Below are 21,858 nucleotides of genomic sequence, written 5' to 3'. Positions count from 1 at the left end.
GGGCCATCCAGTCTAACCTCTTTCTGCCATGCAGAAACTCTCAATTAAAGCATATCCAACAGATGGACATCCAGACTCTGTTTAAAGACCTCCAAGGAAGGAGACCCCACCACAATCTCCAAGGGATTCAATGTGTTCCTCTGTCGAACAGCCCTTACTCTCAGGAGGTTCCTCCTAATGTTGAGGTGGAATCTCTTTCCCTAGAGCTTGCATCCATTGCTCCATTGGGTCCTAGTCTCTGGAGCAGCAGAAAACAAGCTTGCTCCCTCCTCAACATGACAACCCTTCAGATATTTAAACAGGGCTATCATATCACCTCTTAACCTTCTTTTCTCCAGGCTAAACATCCCCAGCTCCCTAAGTCGTTCCTCATAGGGCATGGTTTCCAGATCCTTCACCATTTTAGTCGTCCTCCTTTGGACGTGCTCCAGTTTCTCAACATCCTTTTTGAATTGTGGTGCCCAGAACTGGACACAATATTCCAGGTGGGACCTGACCAGAGCAGAATAGAGTGGCACTATTACTTCCCTTGATCTATAAACTGTATTTCTATTGATGCAACCTAAAATTGCATTGGCCTTTTTAGCTGCCGCATCACACAGTTGACTCATGTTCAACCTGTGGTCTACCAGGATTCCTAGATCCCTTTCAAATGTAATTTCATTCAGGCAGGTGTCCCCCATAATCCTATATCTGTGCATTTCATTTTTCCACCCTTAGTGCAGTACTTTACATTTTGTTAGCTTTGGCCTAGCTTTCTAGTCTGTTCAGGTCATTTTGAATTTTTGTCAGGACATTATTATTATTATTATTATTATTATGCTTTTTATCAAAAAGTCGAGACCATATTATTCTGGCATGACTTGTTTCTCTGAAACCCATGTTGACTTTTTGTGATTATGGAACTGCTTTCTAAAATGGCTGTTTTAACTATTCCAGAACTGGATTCTTGGACTCATTTTAGACTGCTTTTAGGGGGTTTTAAAGAGTGTTTTAAAAATGTTTTTATTGTTTTTGTTAATATTTTAATTACTTAAAGAAACAAACGTCATAAAAGATATGTCCATGAATACAAACTCATATTCCAGTCTAACTTCCACTTCTGTGAGTGGACTAGGCCGAAGCCATTGTGGTAGTAGTTATGAGGAGAGAGTGCTGCCCCCCCTCCCTTGTATGCCCTGTCCATATAAGATAATAGAGTGGTGGCAGACTCTGATTGGTGGGCTGGGATGTGGTGTCAGATTGTGATTGGCAGACAGAGTTGTGTTGCCAAATGCTGATTGGACAGAATGAAAGTGTAGGAAGACCAACAGTATTTAAGCCTGTTCCTTCTGGGCATTTGGCACTTAGTCAAAAGGCACCAGGCCTTGAGGGCATTTTGTTTGGGGTTTTTAAGTTCAATATCTTGGGGGGTTTCCCCAAAATAATCTGCATTCCATTCAAAATAAAACCAATATAGTATCTGATATCTTTTCAAAGCCTCTTAAAATACTTCTTTCTTCTGATTTTTGCTAGTTCTAGAGGTGTATAATGTCATCTGTTAGTTATTTTTAGATGGTTTACAAAACCTTTCTTTTCCTCTGGGAACCATAATAACTTTTCCAACTCATTCTGCCTCTGCGAATATTTGTTTTATTTGGAGATAATTAAACAAACGCATGTTATTTGTCTCCTTTCTTCGCTCAATTTTAATTCCATATTAACTTGCTTGTCAAATGAGTAGTTTAAAGTAAAACCTTTCTTTAATCTTTTTACAAATATTGAATAAGGTTTTTCTGACTGGATGGTTATTAAAATCCTTATTAATTAATATTTTATCATACCACAAATAATAAGCGTGCCAGTTCAGTACAGTCAGCCCTCCATATTCATGGATTCAAACACCCACGGCTTGAAAACACCAAGAATGTATATATAAATATATATATATAGATAGATAGATTCTGAAACGTAAACCATGATTTTGCCATTTTATGTAAGGGACACCATTCTATTTAATGGGGCTTGAACATCCACAGATTTTGGGATCCTGGGACCAAACCCCAGCCAAGGATACCAAGGGCCCAAATTCTTACGGTTTAATTTCATCCGCTCCAAAAGTAAAGCCTTACATCCAGCAAAGCGCAGCCTCCTCTCTCTTTAGGATCTTTTAAATTAACCCAGTTGATTCTAGGTTTGTTTCCCTTCCAAACAATTCTTTCAATATTTTCTGCTTAGTTATAATTGGGAAGTTAAGCATTAAAAACATTGTTTGGGGTAAAATTATCATTTCGATTATTGAAATCCTTCCTAATATTGACAAATTCAGTTTATTCTATCTCTGTAAGTTTTCCTTTGTTTCTTGCCAGGTCTTGTGATAATCATTTGCCAGTGGTTTCAAATTACTTTTTGTCATCCAGATTTTAATTTCTTCTCAATTTTACACCCTGATTTCTTCTTATTTTGACATATTCTTTGTTATCATCAATGGTTTTTTTTAATTAATCTTAATAAAAGGACTACATATTTCCCAAATTTATCCGTCTCATAAAGCAAATACTTTAAAGGCTCTCAATTGGGTCTTCTAAGATTATTCCCATATCACCCACGAAGGCCTTTTATTTTAGTATTAGATTTAATTGCCCTAATTAAGATTTCCAAGACTAAGATAAACAGAAGTGGAGAAACAGGGCAGCCCTCTCTTAATCCTGAATTCAGCTCTTTTTTCTCTATCAATTGTTTATCAATCTGCTTAATTCTGGCTATAAATTGCTCCCCCAACTCCATTCTTAATGGTATTTCCACCAAAAATCCCACCTAACATTATCAGATACCTTTTCCATGTCAATGCAGATCATTCTTGTTATTGTTGACATAGGAGTTTATCAGACAAGGCAAATTGGTATTGGAAAGTATAATCCAATGGCAATCCGAACACAATCCTGGGTTTTGAGGTTATTGCCTGATAGACTACCACACGCCATTTCGGGCAGTGGGAAGTCAGTCCGAACGCAATCCTGGGGTTGGAGGTTATTGCGTGATAGACTACCACACGCCATTTCGGGCAGTGGGAAGTCAGTCCGAACGCAATCCTGGGGTTTGAGGTTATTGCGTGATAGACTACCACATGCCATTTCGGGCAATGGGAAGTCAGTCCGAACGCAATCCTGGGATTTGCCTTTATTGCATGATAGACTACCACATGCCATTTTGGGCAATGGGAAGTCAGTCCGAACGCAATCCTGTGGTTTGAGGTTATTGCCTGATAGACTATCACATGCCATTTTGGGCAGTGGGAAGTCAGTCCGAACGCAATCCTTGGGTTTGAGGTTATTGCCTGATACATCAGAAATGGACAAACTTAGCAGTTGAGTATGAGGACATTCATGGGAAACCTGCAAAGAAACATGGAATCCATTAATTACCTTGGATCCTCACTGGCCGCTGTCTCCTCAATGCCGCACCGTGATGGTATTTCTATTTGAGCCCAGTAACAATTCATACCTGGGACTGGTACAAATGGAGGGTCCAAGGGGAGAGGAAGAAGAAGAAGCAGGGGGGCATTGGGAAAAGGGGACAGACAGACAGGAGGGGTTGCTACTCACCACCGGTGGTGAAGTTGGCTTTGTGAGGTGGCATCAGTGGGGGGAGTCTTCCAAGGAGCCATTGGTGTATGGGCTGAGGGCAGAGCAGGAGCAGAAGGGGTCAGGAATGGGGACAGGGGGAGACCCAGGGGGCTTTCTCTTTGCTCCTGGGGCAGCTTCTCCCTCTCCTCCTCCTCCCTCTGGGCAGCCAAATCCAAGGGAAGCCATGGCATAGGGACCCCCTCCGCCTACTGTTACTACTTGCTCACAATACACCACCCGGCCCAGTTCAGCTGGTTGTCTCATGGCCGGTGGCGGCGGCACTGTGCTTCCTCCTCCTCCAAAGCCAATTGTTCTGTGTCCTTGAACTGGGGCAGCGCCTCCTCCTCCTCTGCTTGCGCTATCGCAGCCGCTTCTGCCGCTTCTCGCACCATTCTTCAGCTGCTTGTGCCGCTGCTTTCGGACGCCATTGCAGCGGAATCCTCCCTTTTTCTTTGGGTGCTTAGGGCTAAAAGCTCCTTGTGCTGATTTAAACTTGTCTGTTTTGTCATGCTTTAAAACCCTTACCCCAGTATATCTCCTTCAAAGACAAATATGATATAAAAGAAGCTGTTGACATCACCATTGACTTTCTTGTAGTCACAATTAAGCAGCGAGATTGGTCTAAATTGACTTGGTTCTAGGGTGTCTTTCATCTCCTTGGGGATTAGGGCAATGTTAGCTTGGGACCACGAGTCTGGACTCTTACCCTCCTCTAGTATTGCATTTACAGTCCTTGTTAGTGGGATAGCAATCTCAAACGTCAAGATTTTGTAGGATCTGCTTGTTCACCCATCTGGGCCGGAGGCTTTACCTGTTTTTCTTTTCTGAATGACATCTAGGACTTCTTGAAGAGCGATTTTTTATTGAGGGATTCACTTTGTTGTTCTGAAAATTTAGACAAATTGTGCTCGTCCAAATATTCTTCTTTCTCTTGAAAGTCTATGCGTTTCTTCTTGTATAGATTTGAATAAAATTTGTGTAGGGTTTGTTTAATTTGTTTTTGGGAGGTGTAAATGTTGTCACCTTCTTTAATCTTCATTACTATATCTCTCTCTTTTTCTTTCCTTAATTTATATGCTAATATTTTATGCAGTTTATTGGCTGATTAAAAACACCTATTTAGCAAAGTTTTTTTCCTGCCTTTCTTCCACAAAAATTATATGCAATTGTTTCTGAAGGCAAGCTAGCTCTTCTTTTATCATTTTTGAGTTGCTCCTCTTTATGTTTGATTTCATCCATCAATTTATTTATTAATTCTTTCCTCCTTCTTCTAACTTCTGATGCTTTCATTTAAAAAACCCTCTCATAAAGGCTTTACATATTATGTCCCATATTACATCAATGGCCACTCCTTTATCTAGATCACCTTTGAAGAAAAGGTTTATTTGTCCCTTTGCCTCTTTCAATATCTTTTCATTTTTCAGTAAGTTGGAATCTATCCTCCATTGAAATTCCTTTTTCCCTGATAGTAAAGTCATAGCGAGGGGCTTAGCATCAGACCAAATTTTGGCTAGAGAGTCTATCTTAGCATATGTCTAATCTTATTTTGTTGTCGTCGTTTCCCTTAATATTGTTGGTTGATTGTGACAACAAGAATATTGGTTGATCGTGACATCACCCAAAATATATTGGCTTCGCTGTATTTGCTGAAAAAAAGAAATGATGGGGGGAATGAATTTCATCTTCAAGTTGATATTTTAATGGCAAGTTATAAAACTTTATACACCCCCCCCCACCTGTTATAATACAATCCCCCCTCACTCATCGAAAGGCTTTGAGGCACTCCATGCGCAAATGCTATGTTGTGGTCACCCCACGCATCCTTGAACACTGTGGGTTTTCACTTAGGAGACTGACTTTGGGAAGCCACATGCTCCCAGCCCAACACTCACAGGAGGACTTGGTCAGCAATGTCCACCTCCATAGGAACGCCCTGCTCCAACACTGGAGGGCTGCCTCTCTTTTCTCTGCTGCTGCATGGACCCCTCCTCAATGGCCACAGGGACGGCCATGCTCCTGGCACCCTGCTCCTCCACTCCTTGGCCCCTTTGCTAGCCATGTAAGATGGACTCTCTGCCTTTTTGCATCTTGTTCTTGTTTGTTTGCCTGTCTCCCGAACATTTTCCTGGATCCCTCTGGCATCCAGGTGCTGTGATGCCATCAGGAAATACCTGAGATTTTGGGTTTTGTCTTTTAGTATTTTGCTGAGAGCTTGCTTTCACAGTTAACTTTGTCAGCTGTCAAAAGAATGGTGACAGTTGGACTCCCAGCAGCTCCTGGAGGCCCTGGTGCGAGAAGAGCCCCCCTCCGGCCACAGAGGAGCCGGTCACTCCAGGACCAGGGGCTCCATTGGGATCATGCCAGGTCCACTGGATGATAATACTTTCAGAGATATCTAAGATGTACCTTTTAAAACACTGAGTTGTTCTTTGGCTATTTGTTATCATACAAGCCCTTACACTTCTGCAGGGCTTGGGGTTTGACGCACTACCATGGTCCTTCTCCATGGGGATCCCATCCTTGTTCCGTGAGGGACTGACGCAGGCCATGGTGCGAGAAGAGCCCCCCTCCGGCCATAGAGGAGCCGGTCACTCCAGGACCAGGGGCTCCATTGGGATCATGCCAGGTCCACTGGATGATACTTTCAGAGATATCTAAGATGTACCTTTTAAAACACCGAGTTGTTCTTTGGATATTTCTTCCTTGTTGGGGTCCCTGGAGTTTTTGGTTCGTAGTTGGTGGTCCTTGAAGGGTTTTTTTCTGAAAGTGGAAGTGGGGAATGGTCCTTATTTTACCAAAAAAAACCCCACCCTATTAATATTTAAATTGTAAGCCTGAGGGCAGGGAACCGTCTAAGGGGTGATATGACAGCCCTGTTTAAATACTTGAAGGGATGTCATATTGTGGAGGGAGCAAGCTTGATTTCTGCTGCTGTAGAGACTAGGACCCGGAGCAATGGATGCAAACTGCAGGAAAAGAGATTCCAGCTCAACATTAGGAGGAACTTCCTGACGGTAAGGGCTGTTTCACAGTGGGACACACTCCCTTGGAGTCTCCTTCCTTGGAAGTCTTTAAGCAGAAGTTGGATGGCCATCTGTCAGGGATGCTTTGATTTACCGCGTCCTGCTGCCCACCTTCACCGCCATCTTCCCGCGTCCAGCAATACTTGCCTCTCTGTGTTGCAGCAGGAGCTGCTCTTCTAGTTTCTCTGGGTCCCTGCAGCTCAGGCCCTGGTTTGTTCTTCTCCTTTTTGGGAGCTCTTCCTCTGTTTCATAGCAAGGCTATGGTCTTCTGCTGGTGGCTTTGCAGCCCTGGGATGAGCTATTTCTCCTTGTTCTGCTGCTGAAGGGACCTCTCCTGGGATTGCCTTTGGCCCTCTATAGACATGCTCTCTCTCCACGTTCCATGTTCCCCTCATGTGCTCTCAGGTGAGAACAAGGAGCCGGTCCATAGCACCAGCAATTGTTGCAGCTGCAGAGCGATGTATCCTCTTCCTCTGTTCCATAGCAAGGCTATGGTCTTCTGCCAGTGGCTTTGCAGCCCAAAGGGACCTTGTGCAATACAGACAGTCCCTCCTTCATAGAAAGGAGTTCAATAAGGCCTTCGTTTTGTCTTTATAGCTCCTCCTTTGGCCTCTCTGCCTTTTTGCATCTTGTTCTTGTTTGTTTGCCTGTTTTCATAATGTCATGACACTCAGTGGTGCCTTCTCAGTGGTTTTTGCTCCCGCATCCCTTCCCTTCTCTATTGCCCTCCTCTGCTTGGGAGGCGGCCAGACTCCTGTTGTCCAGGTACCTCACGGCTGGAGAGTCTGGACGCTGTATCTATAGAGGTGTTGGTCAGAGACCTCCAACTCCATAGCAATGCCCTCCTCCAGGGCTGGAGGCTGCCTCTCATTTCTCAACCAGAGATAGGTTCCTTTTCCATGCGTCAGGGGCTCCCTCTTTTTTTGGGTGTGGGGCTGATGGAGGCTCTCTGCAAGAAGAGGACCTTTGGCCACAGAGGAGCCGGTCACTCCAGGACCAGGGGCTCCATTTGGACCAGGGGTTGCAGATGTGGCCATCATCCTTCTCCATGGGGCAGGGTCTCCCTCCATTTTTGGGTGGGGGGGGGCGATGGAGGCCCTGCTGCAAGAAGAGGGCCTTTGGCCACCAATAATAATAATAATAATAATAATAACAATAATAATAGCTTTATTTTTATACCACCCTTCGAAACATCAGGGCGGTTAACAGCAATAAAATATTACAAATACAATACAGGATAATAAAAACAGTACAATTAAAACAATAAAAGAACTTGTGCCAGATCAGCTACTAACAGAGGGGGGAGAGGGCACTCAGGGAGAAAAATCGGGTAGGCCTGCTCGAAAAATACGTTTTCAGCCCCTTCTTAAATTGGGCCAGGGAGGTTGCTGAAGGGAGGAGCTGGTCACTCCAGGACCTGGGGCCCCATGAGGATAAGCCTCTGTTCCCCTGGAGCAGAGGGAGGCCAAATGGTCTTCTCCTCCTCACTTGCTGTGCAGCTCCCCTTTGAAGGACAGGAGTTTCCCCTTCAAGATGTCAAAAGCAGCTACCCCCGTGCCATAGCAGGCAAAACAGCGCGGGGCCTTCTTGCTGGTGACATCCAAGGCTTGGCGAGTGACCACCTTGCTGGACCCCAGGGTCAAATTGAGGCGGCATTGGAGGCTCCGGTATGTGTAGCAGAAATTCCAGAGGGTCAGGTTCCCTCACCGGTCGTCACGATTCTGTTCAATTGCTTGCAGTAGAGGCCACAGCGAATGGGCCTGGTGAATTGCACCCGTGAGAGTGGCTGGAACTGGGAATCCAGAACCTGGAGGCTGCCGTCATCCCAGCCCACAAAACCGTCTGCCTCTGAAGCATACAGCAGCCCCATCAAAGGGACAGGGGCCATGGAGTAGCTCTTGTAAGAGCCATCCTCCCTCAAAAAGTGCAGCATGTTCTCTGAGTCAAGGGCCACAAAGATCCTCTTGAGGGTATCATGGGTCACGTGGCACACGGGGCTGCGCAGGGCGATGCGGCTGATGTGCTGCAGGCTGTGGCTGAGGAAGGCCACTATCATCTCCTCGTTCTTCATCTAGAAAGTGGTTGGGGGAGAGAGGAAACACATTGTCAATATGTCACCGCCATTTCCCTCCTGCTTCCCCTGGAGGTCTTTGTGTGGCTGGAAAAGATGCGTGATTTTGTGGGGGAAAGGCCTCCCACGGGGGTCCTCGTCTCCACAGGCACCTCTCCTCTGCCATGCTGCAGTGCCAAACCGTGGGTGAGTAGGAGTCATGTGGCAAAAGGGCCATTGCATTCTTAAGTCTGCGCAAAGCAGATGCAGACGGAGGTTGCTCTGCTCACACAAACCTTTAAAAGCCTTTTTAAAGGCATCCAGTGTGGGGATCATGCGAAGCTCTTCTGGAAGTTTATTCCAGTGCATTGGTGCAGCTGATGAAAATGCTGTCTGGTGAGTTGCTGCTAGTCTCACCTTAGCGTGTACTAATAAATTCTTTCCTGATGTTCTGAGAGTGCGGGGTGGACTAAATGAGGAGAGGCGCTCCCTCACATATCTCGGGCCCAAGCCATGTAGGGCTTTATAGGTAATAACCAACACTTTGTATTGAGCCCAGAAGCTAATTGGCAGCCAGTGTAAAGATTTTAATACCAGTGTTATATGGTCTGACCTGGAAGTTCCAGCGACCAGTCTGGCTGCAGCATTTTGAACTAGCTGAAGCTTCCTAACCTGGTACAAAGGTAGCCCCATGTAGAGCGCATTACAGAAGTCCAAATGAGAGGTTACCAGTGCGTGTACTACGGTTTCAAGATCCTTTGGGTCCAGGCAAGGGACACAGTTGGCGTATCAACTGAAGCTGGTACCAAGCACTCCTGGCAATAGCATCCACTTGCGATGATAACTTTAAGGATGAGTCCAGGAGTACTCCCAGACTGCAAACTCTGTCCTTTAGGGGAAGTGTGACCCCATCCAGGACTTGGTGACAAATTCCACTCTCTGGACTTGAGGTACCTATCACGAGTACCTCTGTTTTCTCCGGATTCAACTTGAGTTTGTTTTCCCTCATCCATCCCATTACTGACTCCAGGCAGGTATCCAAAGGAGAGACACCATCCTTAGTCACTGTACCAGTCGGAGACATGGAGAGATAGATCTGCATACTGATAACACCGCGCTCCATGTCTCCAGATGATCTGTCCCAGCGGCTTCATGTAAATATTAAAGAGCATGGGAGACAGAATGGTGCCTTGGGGAACGCCAGATGTCAACTCTCTTTTACGAGAGCAGCTGTCCCCCAGCCTCACCATCTGGAATCTTCTCGAGAGGTAGGACCGGAACCACTGAAGCACAGTGCCCCCAATACCCAATTAATAGAGAAAGGAGTAGATTAGATTCATTTTGTACTAAATATTACAATTAAGCAGCAGAATGGGTGAGATGACAGTGCTTTTGTTTCATTTCAGTCTTGCTCAGTGAAGGCACATCAATTGCCTTGCTTTTTTGCTTTGGGGTTGGTGACGTTCAGCTGTTTCATTGTCCTTAGAGAAGCAGGCTTTGATGTTCTGCTTTCTGGTTCTTGTTTCTCTTTCTTTGGACTTTTCTTTTTTATAATAGTTGGGGAATGACTAGTTTCCTGGGCATGATAACTCATTTGTTGCTGAAGATTGTCATTCCTGATTGAATCAGTATCAGATTCACTACATGTTTCAGTAAGTAACTTGCCCTGCAGAGAAATCTGGAGCTCATATTGAATGTTTTGTAATAACTTCTTCTGTTTTTTAATGGAGCGATGGACTTCATATTTTTTTCCTATTTGACTTTTCAAAGAATCCAGCAATGCAAAAATTTCACATATGCTGGTGTCAGCCTCCATTACACGGTCCTTTAATAACTCGATGTTTCCTAAAATTTGACTTTCACACTGTTAAAGTGTTAAAGAAAGGGCTCTTCTGCAGTCCTTTATGGCTGGAGCTTCCCTGGGTCAGAGGCCGTCTCCTCAGCCGTAGAGAAGAGTTGCTCTGAGTGCGAAGGAGGAGGAGGTCCACAGGGCTGAGGGAGGGAAGGCAATGGGAAAAGGTCAGTGCCAATGGCCATGGAGGGCAGAAGGTGACAATGCCTAGGAAACTCCTCTGAGTCCCAGCCATTCTAGGAATGAGTGGCAAGAGTGACTCTAGGGGGCTGAAGGGTCTCCTTTCCCAAAGGGGGAGGCAAGGACCGGTTCCCATGGGACTGTGGGCCCCCATGACCTCTGAGCAAATCTATGGGAGCCGCTGCCTCAAAGAGCATTGGAGGAGTCTCTGGCTGGATCAGTGTTGCCAATTTCGCGACTTTCACACGAAAACGGTGACTTTTCAGAGCTTTTCGTGTGATTTCCGTGCCCTCCTCTATTTCAGTGCATTTTCGGCGACTTTCAGCTCCAGCCTGAAAGCTGCCTGCAGCATGCAACCAACCCTTTGGATTGTAACAGTTTCAGCCAATCAGAAAGAGGGCTGAAGAAAAAACACACTCTCTCTCTCTCTCCAACGACTCCCTTTGAGAGCCAGAACTTGTTCAGAACGGAGCAAAGAGCAAACCAACCAACTCTGGAATCACACTAACAGTTTTTTCAGCCAATCAGAGAGAGAGGAGGACAGTGATTGATTGCCCCCCCCCCTCAGGCATTCAGGCTCCGCTCCAGGCAAAGCGGCTGCTGGAGAGAGAGAGAGGCAGGCATTGGGCAAGCAACCAACCCAGGCACAAAGTGTTGCTGCCCAGGAGGAGTGAGGGATTTGGCTGGCTTAATCCCAATTGCCTTGAATTTCCAAGTAAGCCATAAGTTTTAAGGCACACAATCACAAAGGCAATAGTTGATAATGGTATCATGGGTTGATGTTGGGACTACTGTGTGTGCCTGAGAGTGACATTTGAATTTCTGAATTCCTGAGCTTGGGCAGAGTGCCCCAAGCCTACCTCTCAGGGTTGTTGTTGTACTGTGAGGAGGACCATTTGGGTCGATGGGAGGAAAATCTAGTAGGGAAAAAGTAGAAGAATGGAGGAGAAAAAGAGGTGGAAAGGTGCTTCTGAGCATGGGCAGAGCACCTGGGTAGAATAATCAGGGATGTGTTTATCTCCATCTTCCCTCCCTTCCATGGGCTGCCCTACTAGTTAGTTGTGTGATGTGAATGTGATGTCCCTGAGACTGTGTGTGTGTGTTAGTGATTAAATATGCCTCTGAGCATGGGCAGAGCACCTGGTAAGTTGGCATCCCTGCTCTGTCTTCCAAGAAGTTTGTTTTGTGGCTCTCTTTTTCGTTCTCTTTTCCATTGCCATCCATACTGCAGAAATAATCCAGTTTGGCACTGCTTCTAACTGCAAGGCTCCCTGCGATGATGGGATTCTGGGCACAACAAACCACCAAGCCCAGAATTTCATGCATGGAGCCCTGGCTGCCGGTAAAAGCAGTGTCTCATGTCACAACAAACTACAATTCCCAGGATTCCCTGGTTGAACAAGGGAATTGCCAGTCCACACCCTCCACACTGCAGAGATTTGCTCAATAATTTGCAAGCAAGGGCCCTTATCACTTCTTTAACCAGCTTCAAAATGGAGTTGAAGACCATCCTGTTCAGAGATGCATTCCCAAGCATTGTGTGATTCTCACTTGCTATGTTCTTCTTCTTTTTTTGCCTGTTTTATTGAACCATTTCCTGTATTGCTATGTATTTTATATGTATTATCCTATTATTTTTTAGATTGTAAGCCATAGGCAGGTTGACTCTTTATTTATTATTTGTACATACAGCGCTGTGCAAATCTACAGCATTATATAAAATTATAAATAATATAATAATACTTTCTGGTAAAGCTAGCTTGAATTATTGTTGCTTCTTGGCCATGGTGGTTATGGCAACTGGCCTGTGTGTGTACATTTGTGGTTATCTAAGACTTGTCTTATCACTAGTAGTTAGCCTAACCTAGCTGTTTTTTGTTTGTCTGTTTTTTGCTTGTTTCCAAATGGAAGAATGGACCGTTTTGTCATAAAAAAATCTAAACCTGAGGTAAGATTCTGAAATAATATCATCAGTTTCTTTAGACTTTGAACAAATAAGTAAACAAACAAGCATACTTAAATTGCTAAATTATTTAATACAGTAATAATTTTATTGAATAATAGCAAACTATAACCCAAACTAATAAAATGCCAGGATAATCTGTGCAGTTTACACTATTTGGGTTAATTTAAATGGATCTTATATCTCATAGATCAACATTCTTTCTTGACAGTCCTGTTGCAAGTTGTTGTTATATTAATATATATTAATATAGCCTACCAAAATTTAAACTTTTCATAATTGAATGAATATAGAAAAAAATTAGTTGTTGTTTTCCTTGTGGAGTTATACTAGACTGCATAATAATTCACTTCTTATGTAATTTTATATGATTTGGCTTATAGGCTATGCAAAACATCCGCCATTTTAACATTATGGGAATTTTCTGGGAATTGTGACTGAAAATTCAGTGTGATGTGAGGGGATTCAGCGGGTTTTGGACAAGCATTTCCGGGAATTATCTCCGAGGCTTGTTGGCAACACTGGGCTGGATGGCCATCTCTTCGGAGGACTTGGAGGACAGAATGGGGCTGACTGTTTGGCCCTTGGGGCTCCCTTCCAGCCCTAGGAGCCTATGAAGCCTACCTTACAAGGCTGTTCTGGGAGTTAATCACAAGACAATTACTACACAAGAATGGCCACCTTTTAGCAGCTTACAATAAAAATATGCATGCAATACAATAAAAACATGTTTCATGATCTCCAAAACCCTAACCCTGCCATCCAAAATAAAATACCATTAAATTACTGGATAGTTATTAAAACAGTTATTAAAAACAAGGATAGCAGTCAAAGCCCAATGTTTGTGAATAATAATAATAATAATAATAAGGCTTGTATTAAAACTATCCTCCCTATTTCTGATCCCTTTTTAAACCCATGTTCCCCTGAAGGAGCAGAGCTTTGTAATAAGAAAACTCTCTCAGAAAAGAGACACAAAAGACACACAAAGAGACACACTTCCTTCCTTTTGGCCCAAGGAGCCTGGCCTCCTTCTGACTCTGGAGCCTCAGGAGAGAAAGAGAGACCTCTGTCTAACTGAGGCCTCAGAGAAGGTTCCAGAACATTATTCCCCACAGTAAGAAGCAGCACAAAATGGCCACCAGAACACAAAATGGCTGCTTCTGCCTGAGCGCTTGGCAGTTGGCAGTTTGAGGCCTTCAGGGAAGAGAGAGAGACTGAAGGGAAGAGTGGAAGGAAGTCCTGCAGAAATAAGGGACTTTGACATGGCTTTAACCTCTCAATGCTATGGAATCCGGTTTTTTTTTTTTTTCCTTTGTGACACTTAGCCTTCTCTGCCAGAGAGCTCTAGTGCTGCAACAAACTACAAATCCCAGGATTCCACTGGATGGAGCCAAGAAAGTTAAAGCGGTTTCAAACTGAATTATTTCTTAAGTGCAGATACAGCCTGAGTCAGTTGTAAAAGTGTAGAAACACCAAAGGCTGATTTTTACCCTTAAAAATTGTTTTACTTTTTAAAAGATAAGCAGTTTGTTTTTCTGTCTGATCCTTATTTTTGTTCTTGTTTGTTTGTTTGTTTGTTTGTTTCATTCTTGGAAATATGAGATGGTCTGGTCTGCCTCCTTCCTTCTTGCCTGCACATCTCTTAATAAGAAAAGGGAGGAGATTTTTAAAACCTCCCAAAGGAGCTCCTTTTGTCCTCCTCTTAGAGGCCAAAGCCCAATGTTTGTGAAGAATAACAAGGCTTCTATTAGAACCATCCTCCCCATTTCTGTATAAGAAACCCCTCTCACAAAAGACACACCAAGAAACACAATGAAGATTATCGCACTGGGTTCTGAGAACGTTCCGTATCATCACGTGATGAGAACGTTCCTGGAACAGATATTACCACATTAGCAAACTATAACGTGATCAGAACGTGATCAGAACGGCATTTTACCGCACTGCGATTCCTTTTTCTTGAAACCGTTCTCAGAACGGTTTGCTATAGCGCATGCGTGTTAGATATTGTGGGCGGTGTACCAATGACGTCGCCACTCGGTGGTTGTTTTGACCCGGAAGTCGTCCGGTGACTTCCTTGTGGGGTGTAAAGATGGCGTCGGAGAAAGCATTTTTTGATCTTGTGAGCATGGTAGAGAAAGAAGAAGAGCGAAGAAGGAGAAGAATGAGTCGCATTGCTAAATCACTTGTCCTCATTTCGCGCCGGAGGGCTGCTCTGAGTAAGATTGCAGTTATGGCTGCCAGCGGCAATCTAGATATATCCAGTTGTCTGGCATGGATGGCGACCTGGCCTCGCATCCCACGTTGGTGGCAGCAACCCCGGGAGCGGACCAACTGGTGGAGTGACGAAGTCCTCCAGCGATGGGATAACGACATGTGGGTTTCTAACTTCCGCATGTCTAAAGAAACCCTTTTTGATCTGGTTAGCATCTTGAGACCAGAGCTGGAGCGTGGGGAGTCTGTATTCCGGAGTCCCATCCCGGTGGAGAAGAGAGTGGCCCTGACTATTTGGTGGCTCTCAAGCCCTCTGATGTATAGGAAGGTGGCTTCCCGTTTTGAGGTTGGAGCATCCACAGCTGCAGAAATTGCCATCGAGGTGGTCCTTCCCATGGAGAAGCTGCTGCTGAGGAAAACTATCCAGCTTGGAAACTACCACACGGTGTGTATCAATATTACTTTTAAACCTAAGACTTCTGGATGCAAATGCATTAATGCATATCTAAAGATATATAGGTTTTGCTTATGTAATACCATTAAGATATGTTTACATCCTGCCTTTTCCTTGTGTGGGAAAAAAAGAAAGGCTTTCAATTACTTTTGCAATTATGGGGGTGGGTTAATGGTCCTGGGCTTGGGGCATGGATTTAGAAGGTGCATCTCTGCTGCTGGCCTCTCTCTTATCCAGCTGTGCTGGGGGGGTGGTGGTCCTAGGCTTGGAGCATGCACTTCGGAGGTGCATCTCTGCTGCTGGCCTCTCTCTTATCCAGCTGTGCTGGGGGGGGGGTGGTCCTAGGCTTGGAGCATGCACTTCGGAGGTGCATCTCTGCTGCTGGCCTCTCTCTTATCCAGCTGTGCTGGGGGGGTGGTGGTCCTAGGCTTGGAGCATGCACTTCGGAGGTGCATCTCTGCTGCTGGCCTCTCTCTTATCCAGCTGTGCTGGGGGGTGGTGGTCCTAGGCTTGGAGCATGCACTTTGGAGGTGCATCTCTGCTGCTGGCCTCTCTCTTATCCAGCTGTGCTGGGGGGGTGGTGGTCCTAGGCTTGGAGCATGCACTTCGGAGGTGCATCTCTGCTGCTGGCCTCTCTCTTATCCAGCTGTGCTGCGGGGGTGGTCCTAGGCTTGGAGCATGCACTTCGGAGGTGCATCTCTGCTGCTGGCCTCTCTCTTATCCAGCTGTGCTGGGGGGGGGGTGGTCCTAGGCTTGGAGCATGCACTTCGGAGGTGCATCTCTGCTGCTGGCCTCTCTCTTATCCAGCTGTGCTGGGGTGGTGGTGGTCCTAGGCTTGGAGCATGCACTTTGGAGGTGCATCTCTGCTGCTGGCCTCTCTCTTATCCAGCTGTGCTGGGGGGGTGGTGGTCCTAGGCTTGGAGCATGCACTTCAGAGGTGCATCTCTGCTGCTGGCCTCTCTCTTATCCAGCTGTGCTGGGGGGGTGGTCCTAGGCTTGGAGCATGCACTTCGGAGGTGCATCTCTGCTGCTGGCCTCTCTCTTATCCAGCTGTGCTGCGGGGGTGGTCCTAGGCTTGGAGCATGCACTTCGGAGGTGCATCTCTGCTGCTGGCCTCTCTCTTATCCAGCTGTGCTGGGGGGGTGGTGGTCCTAGGCTTGGAGCATGCACTTCGGAGGTGCATCTCTGCTGCTGGCCTCTCTCTTATCCAGCTGTGCTGGGGGGGGGTGGTCCTAGGCTTGGAGCATGCACTTCGGAGGTGCATCTCTGCTGCTGGCCTCTCTCTTATCCAGCTGTGCTGGGGGGGGGTGGTCCTAGGCTTGGAGCATGCACTTCGGAGGTGCATCTCTGCTGCTGGCCTCTCTCTTATCCAGCTGTGCTGCGGGGGTGGTCCTAGGCTTGGAGCATGCACTTCGGAGGTGCATCTCTGCTGCTGGCCTCTCTCTTATCCAGCTGTGCTGGGGGGGTGGTGGTCCTAGGCTTGGAGCATGCACTTTGGAGGTGCATCTCTGCTGCTGGCCTCTCTCTTATCCAGCTGTGCTGTTGTGGTTTGCAATTCTGAAAAAATGTATCTTGATATATTTGTAAGAGTTGATATGTGAACAAGTAACATCTGGATTCCCCTTCAGTGTGTTCTAGGTATATAAACCATAATAATTTCTATCGTCCTTTTTAAGCTTTTGTCTCTTTGATCCCAGTTTCATATACCAAAAAATAATAATGCATCATCTGATATGAAATATGTTAACCCACTTTTTTGATATCCCAAATTTATTATACCTTTGCCTTTTTTCAGATTATGGATGGATTTCAGAGACTCGGATTCCCACACTGCGTAGGAGCTATTGATGGCACTCATATTTCTGTTTGCCCACCGCTGGGACGCAGAGAGGAATACATCAACCGCAAGCAGGGATTTTCAATTGTTCTGCAAGCAACTACAGATCACAGTGGGAGGTTTATTGACATTGAAGTAGGGAATTGTGGGAGATCACATGACAGCCACATATTTACCAATTCCGCTATCTGTCAAGTGATGGATGAAGGCTGTTTTGTGCCCAGAAATCCCACCCTTCATGTCCACGATGTAGCCATTCCACCACTGATTATAGGGGATGGTGCCTACCCAATCAGGAAATGGCTCATGACACCATATCGTGGAGAATTAACACCTGACAAACTTGCTTATAACACCGCCCATTGCAAGGCAAGATGCGTGGTGGAGAGATCTTTTTTGCGATTGAAATCTAGGTGGGGTTGTCTTTCTGGCAGACTAACTGTGAAAGAGGAAAAATTTATCTCTGTTGTCACAGCATGTGCCATACTGCACAATATTTGCGAGACGAGGGGAGAAGTGCTTGATCCCGATGTCGAGCCACCTGCGAAAATTGTCCTCCCCGCTTTAGCGAATAACATCAGAGGACACTCTACAAATCACAAAAAAGAGGGTCAAACTGTTAGATCTGCAGTAACTAGCATTATTTTGGGTCGTTAACACCAGAAACTGACATTATTTGATGTTTCATAACATCACCTCAGTTATGGCAACAGCATTGATCTGATCAAAACGTTTCTTCTTGGTTTACCTTTGTATCAATCTATAAATGTTGATATACATGTGTTTGACAACATGTCATGTACAACATGTGAATAACTTTACCAGACGGCAATGTTGAATCACGGTTGTTTACATTCTTTTTTCTTTTAACTTTTTTTTCCCAATCAGGTTCTGCTAGTGGTGTTTATATTATTGTGGGGTATAAATACCCGACTGTTATAGATTAGCTTCATGGTTTACCCAAATTTTGGAAATCTATTTTGAAGTGTTATACAATTGCTATATTGATGTTTCAAATATCCTTTTTTGGGAATATAGGAAAACAATGGTGTAAAAATGGCTTGTTTATATTACATTTATATTAATACATCATGTTTTCTACCATTGCAATGTTACACTGTGAAGACATTAAGGATAATACCAAACTTGAAAACCAAAAGGAAGGCTGTTCTAGAAACCATTGCTGAATAATGTTGCTATTGTTGTGGAAATGTTTAGGTATATTAAGGACGGTAGACCAATTTCTGAGAACACAGCTGTATTTTATCAACAATATAACTTAACATTTTAAAACACGATTAAATATCCTTTTCCTTTTGGAAAAAAACCGTCTGGTGGCTTGTTTTCCATTATGTCAACAAAGCATGCATTTATATACACTGTATATACATTAGGTGAGAACATATCCATATGCACATGGTGACATACAAACGTTTTTCTTAACATGAAAACGAAATTTTACTGTGGTTCAAGGAGAAATGGTTTAAGTCCCTCTTTATCGGTCACAAAGGGCACGTAACAGGGTAAACATAGAATGCTGAAACATATCTGAAGTTTCAAAACAGAACCTTTTCCCTATATGTTTCCCTTATGGGGAAAATATTTTTTTTTCTTGATTATCCTCCCAGTACGAGAACTGCATGGTTTATTTTGTTTTGGAACAGGTGCAACTGCGCCTTGCAAGGAAGATGTTCCTGCATTGTTCACACATTGCACGGTTCCAATACAGCCTTCATTTTCTGGGGGATCAGTGACTGCAACAACATTCTGAACATCCCTGTTGATGTTCTCTACTGTGTTGTCACCATCTCTAATTTCACTACTAGGAGTGACAGGACAACCATCAGGAGCATAAGCAGGAGGAAGTTCATCAAAGAGTTCAGGGGAATTGTTCCCTTGACGTTTCCCACCAAAATAAGATGTGGATGGTTGCTCCTGGAAATCTGTAAAGACAGCTGGGCCTGGTGTTGAAGGAGGAATATCACACGGAGATGCCCTGAATGATGTGTGCATAGTTCCTTGGGCAACAGTATCATGTTGCCCCGTTGGAAGTGAACATTCATGATCTACTTTCCTCCGGTACAGTTCAGTCATGGTCTCCATGTACTGCAACATTCTCTGTCTGTCCTGTGCACTTCTCCTTACATCTTCCTCCATAATATTTACAAGTTCCATTTCTGTCCTCCTACAGTCTTTCATGCTGTCGTGTACAATTTCCATGAACCGTTCCTGTGTTCTCCGGGTAAGTTGGGCCTCTTGACTTGCACTCTGCATTATAGTGCGCGCAATATGTTCTCCTCTTCTGGCGCGACGATTCCTGTTCCTGTTTGAACGCAGTCTTGTTCCAGGAGACAGCAATACATTGGGTGGTTCGTCCTCTGGATCGTTAGGTACTGAAATTTAAAAATTAGTGAAAATAGATTAAGCCCACAGGAAGGAAATTTATTTCTAATGGTAGCATCATGTAAAGGGTTGTAGACAAAGAATTTTCTTAGAAAAGCAGATGCTACCTACCATTGCTTGTACCGCTTGTATCATCTGCACGTCTTTCCAAGTCACCCAATTGTTCTCCAGTCGCACCTTCAAAGTGGAGCATTAAACACCAACGTTATTTCTTTTGAACACATATACAGGTTCACAATATTTATGAAGAAAACAGAGATCCAGAAATTGACATAAATTTATATATGACTACCTGCTATTTGCGTAGGTCCACTTTCCAAAATTGTGACAGGTATCGTAATGACTGTGTCATTGAGACAAGTGTCATCAGAATCTGAAAAATGCAAGGGGAAAAAAAGAGTAAAGCCTTTGTCTTTTTAACAAAATAATGTTGTCATGCACATAGCAGAAATCTTCAGGCATTACAGATGGGCTACTTGCCTTCATCACTGTCTTGTCTGGTAGTTGTTTCTTGGGTGCTTCCTTCGCCTGTGTTAGCCATGGAGGTGGATGCGGTTTCTTGATTCACATTTGTGGTTTCACCCTCCCTTTCAAAATCAAGACTTCGGGATAACCTGTTAGGGGTGATGCTAACATCCCCATGAAAGATTTCCTCTAGTTCCCTATAAAAGGGACATGTAATAGGGTTGCTTCCACTTCTCTGATTGTGTTTCACAACCTTTCTGTACTCAAATCTCAATTTTTTTGATTTAGATCTGCATTCCTCGGCAGATCTGACATGGTTCCTCTTTGCCATTTCATCAGATACAACTTTAAATTTATCCAAATTTCTGTAATTCTTTTTTAATTTGGTCTGCAATTTTTGTTCTTTCCATATCTCCAATAAGGCCAAAACTTCATTGGCACTCCACACCCTCCCCCTTGCTTGTGCGGAGGCACTGCTTTCGGTCACTGCATGGCTATCCATGGCTTTCCTAATTACAGAAAGTATAAAATAATACTGTCTGCAATTTAATTATAGAGGCTGTGAAATAAACTTCTGCGTTAGCACTTAGCTGCTGATGCTGGCTCTCTGCACTCCCAAACTCCCGGCACTGCAGTAAAAGCACTAGAGGGCGCAAGTCTAGTTTTGGCGCCAAGAATGAGGTCGCCATACTTTTCCAACATAGGAAGGGATAGATGGGTGTACATATGGAGGATAAATTTATTAGACAACAGCATTGCCACTCTGTTTTCTTACTTTTTTCTAACTGCAAAAAGATGGAGAAATTTTAATGTCCTACATTTTTAGTTGTATTATCAACCTGCAGTTTTCCTAGAGTATTCTTACTATGATCAATGCACAATTTCTGATCTAGTTATCTCTTTGATTTTTTTATATTGATCAACATGCAGATACTATAGATGAACCTTGCTGTAGTGGAATCCAGTCGGGACCATCGGCAAGAGACATCTTGCCAGAACCCCAAACTCTTGTACCCAGCTACATAACTGAACTTCAACAGTCAGGTGAATTTAAATAAATATGCATTGTCTTTTTCAAAAGAGAGTGGTGGTCATATAAGGATTAAGGTTTATATTAATAACATACATCTATATACCGGAGAACTGAATATCACGAAAACTTTACTTTCAAGACAGTAAATAAAAAGAAATATATGAACATATTGTGTTAAACAGAGAATACATTGCAATAAACTGTCTTATTAAAAGCTTTTTGTATATATCTTTTGTCTGTACAGTGCAATCTTCCTTGAAAACGCAGGAAAATATCAATCGGAAAATTGTGGGAGTACTACAGAAAATGAATGGCAGATTAAAGAAAATCGAAAATATAATTGAATTGCATCTGCAGAAAACATCCAACACTTAATTGTATTCACACATGTTTTTATTACTGCATTGTTATTGAATACAAGTTTAGAGTTTGGACACAGTACTGTACTCTTAACGTAAGATGGCTGTTATTTTGTTTTCAAATAACATGCATCGATCGATGATAACGATGTTTTGATTGTCCTTTTTTTTTAAAGGGTATTTCTGTTTTTCTTATAAAACCTTTTTTTGACTTGCATCCAAAGTTGCATATGGTACATATATGTTGTTCCAAGGGAACCAGACTTTGTTTTTAACAAGTATGATTCCCCAATTTCTGGGTAATCATTTGTTTGTTATTACAGATTTAGAAGATTGTTTTGTTGTATTGCGTCGCAGTGTAATAAACGCAGTTTGTAATTAATAACTCACATCTGTTGCCATGCTTAACAGTAGTGT

At 43.9% G+C, this 21,858-nt stretch overlaps 1 protein-coding gene across 1 annotated transcript in view; it reads right to left on the bottom strand.

The window, feature by feature from the left end:
* Window positions 1-21,858, bottom strand: part of LOC149301598 (uncharacterized) — a 170,187-nt gene that overhangs the window by 37,446 nt on the left and 110,883 nt on the right. The window lies entirely within an intron of this gene.

The sequence above is a fragment of the Sceloporus occidentalis genome, unplaced genomic scaffold (genome assembly GCF_023333645.1).
Source record: "Sceloporus occidentalis isolate IW3139 unplaced genomic scaffold, rSceOcc1.0.p SCAF_21, whole genome shotgun sequence".
NCBI classification, from domain to species: Eukaryota; Metazoa; Chordata; class Lepidosauria; order Squamata; family Phrynosomatidae; genus Sceloporus; species Sceloporus occidentalis.
This window is presented reverse-complemented; position numbering and strand designations above follow the sequence as displayed.